The 2951-nt window shown below is 46.9% G+C and overlaps 1 protein-coding gene across 1 annotated transcript in view; it reads left to right on the top strand.

Annotated features, from left to right (window-relative positions):
* Positions 1-1778: 1778 nt before the first annotated feature.
* LOC104276047 (msx2-interacting protein-like) overlaps positions 1779-2951 on the top strand; it is a gene marked incomplete at its 3' end in the record, with an annotated part of 15985 nt that continues 14812 nt past the window's right edge. Inside the window, 1 exon segment of the mRNA XM_009872209.1 lies at positions 1779-1935.

Here is a 2951-nt window from a genome sequence, read left to right as displayed (position 1 = left end):
CAACTTTGGTTGAACGAGGGCTCGAGGTGACCCAGCGTTTCAGGGTGGGTGTCCCCTGACCAGCGTGTGGCAGCGCCTGTCTCTGAAGGACTCGTTTTTTCTCTCTTTTTCTGGCACGACTTTATTTTCTCTCCTCTCCCAAAGCGACACTGGACTTCCTCTGCCAGGGCTGGAGGAGGAGGAAGAGCAGAGCGAGTGTGTGGGAAAGGCAGGAGGTGTGATCGCCGTCAGCTGGCTGGGAGGGCTGGGATGAGGGGGTGAGGCTGGGAGGAGAGCTTCTCGTGTTTGTTCTTACTTCTGCGTTTTTGACCCTTTTTTTTTGGGTTTGTTTCGGTCCGGCATGGTTTTATGTTCTCTGTCGATTGTTTGGAAGCGTTTTGGGACAGAGACTCCCTCTCTTCACCATCTCCAGGTATAATGCAGACAGATCCCAGGGGCTTTAGTAATGTGCCCCAGCTCTGACAACACTCTTATTACACCAGTTTTTTGGAATGTTTTAAGAAAAATCACCCTGTCGCTGTTACCCTGGCATTATTTAAACCATACACCTGCAAAAAATGGGATGTAGTAGAAGAGGTTGTGCAAATCAAATTATTAAAATGATTATGAGCCAGAGAAAAGACTAGGAAAGGTTAAATGGGTTAATGTAAAGAGAGACTATAAGAAGCCTATGAAATAATTGAAGGTAAGAAAAAGATAAAGTTATTTATTGTTTTTCTGATATAATGTGGAGAGGAACACAAAAATTAAATTGAAAGCAGCAAACTTAAAACTGACGGGGTTATTTTTGTCCGTGGCAGATCTCCCCACTCCAGCCTCCGAGTTAAAATTCCAGCAGAATTTTTTAGAAGGCTGATCGTGTAATGGAGAACGAGAGTCTCTGGGGTTATGTCAGACAAAATTATTTTTAGCTGTGTTATAAGCCCTCATGCCTCAGGGAAGAAACCAGCCACTGAAGAAGATGACGTGTCCCCACTGGGCAAGCTTTAATAACATTATTCTCTGTATTTCTTACTCTGCTGCGAAGCATCTAACGATCTGCACTGTCAAGAGTTGGTGGACTAGGTTGACTCCCTGGGTGATCTCATATGCAAATCCCGTTCTGCCGTGATTATTGTTTAGAAAAGATGTTCTCGGGACTGAACTCTTCACATCCTGAAGTTGGCTGCGGAGGCTGAGCTTGTAAACGAGCGTTTGCCTTGGTTATTCTCGAGCACAAACTGCGCAGTTTCCTCACGCGAGGTTTTCGTCTCATCGGAGCTGGGGCTCTCTTGTTAAAGCTGTGCGGGAGGCAGTAAGGAGGACTCTTGGACCGACCTGGCCATTGACAGTGGTGCCTGAGAGTATGATAATGTCCCTTTTTTTGTACCTGAGAGTGCTGGGGAGGCGTTTTTAGGCTTCTGCAGACCTCACTGTATTTCTCCAGCATTGCTGCACAGCTCCTAGGCTGATACAACATTGCATTACACTTAATTAAATCTCCACCATTGTCACGGTGCGTAACAGGATCTGTCTGACATTTTACCCATATTCTGTTTCCCTGACTGTCTCCTCTGAGGCCTTTGTAGGAGAATATTTGCAGAATGACTCGTAAATTCCTGTGTGTAACCAGGCTACGGTACGGAAATGGGATTTTCTATGGGAGGTGGGAGAGCGAATGGCTTGTAGATGAGCAAAACCTCTGACATTTTGCTTTTTAAAGAAAATACCCGTGTGCTCCGGTCACTTTGCATCCCCGCACGCTTACCTGTCCTTTCCCTCGTGTCGTTTGTAGCAGCGACTCCAGCAGCAGCTCGAGCGACGAGTCCCCGGCACGGTCCGTTCAGTCGACAGCCGTCCCCGCGCCTGCGTCCCAGCTGCTTCCATCTCTGGAGAAAGATGAACCTCGGAAAAGTTTTGGGATCAAGGTTCAAAATCTTCCAGTGCGCTCAACAGGTAAATTCATGCAGGGAAGTGAATCGGGGGGAAAAGGACTGGGAAGCGGTTAAATAACCTTTATTGTGTCTTGGACTTGGCAGCCCTGTGCTGCCTCCGAGGATGGGATTCGCTCTCTCTGCTTCTGCCTCGGTTCTTAGGCAACAGTGGGAAAATTGCTTAATTAGTGACCATCTGTGAGAAATGCTGCGGGTTTCTCGCTCTGCTCCCTGGGCTTTGAGCACTTACAGCTACTGGAGCTCGTGCTTTGAAGCAGTCGTGTGGGTTTCCCTGGGGAAAACCATCTTAAATTTTTCACTTGAAACTTGGACCATTTATTCTTGCCCTGCTTCAGTTTTGGTTTTAATATAAAAACGTTGCAGTGTAAAGTGCTGTCAGACATCCATGAGCACACTCATAATGGCCTTGAATATTGCTTGGTAAATAATTCAAGAAACCACTCGCCGAGGAGCGCGCGTGGTCGCTCTCTGTTCCCTCAGCCGAGCGCAGGAGAGATCCCACAGAACAACCTGGCGTGAGGTCGTTAGTAAAACAGTTCAAAGACACCGACTGCATTCAAATAACATATGTTACCTCACAGCCTATAGATTTTATTTCTGTAATGGTCCCTGAAGTGACGGCACGCCGAGATAAATACCCCCGCGGATCCCAGGCGGGTTGTGTGTGCGGTGAGTCAGATTTTGCAAAATCTGATCTAGCTGCCTAGTGATCTCTCTGCAGGGACTGAACCGAGTGCTCTGTGACTTGGATCTCCATCCCAGGTGCCTCCTGCCAGCTTTGGAAAACTGCTCTGTGCATTATCCGTGTGGGATTATTAATAAAGCAACCCTGTTTGTTTCTTCTTCGTCCTGAACTGGATATCTCTTAGGAGTAAAAACCATATGCTGTCAGCTTTAGCCATGTAGATCTTTGTGTGTGTAGTTTCTTGGGCTTAAAATTCAAGGTAAAGAGAAAAATCAGCCAGAAGCTTTTGACGTTGGCAAAATTAACAGCCAAAATCAAAAAGTCACGGCTGT

This window comes from Apaloderma vittatum, unplaced genomic scaffold, assembly GCF_000703405.1.
Source record: "Apaloderma vittatum isolate BGI_N311 unplaced genomic scaffold, ASM70340v1 scaffold23816, whole genome shotgun sequence".
Taxonomy (NCBI): Eukaryota; Metazoa; Chordata; class Aves; order Trogoniformes; family Trogonidae; genus Apaloderma; species Apaloderma vittatum.
This window is presented reverse-complemented; position numbering and strand designations above follow the sequence as displayed.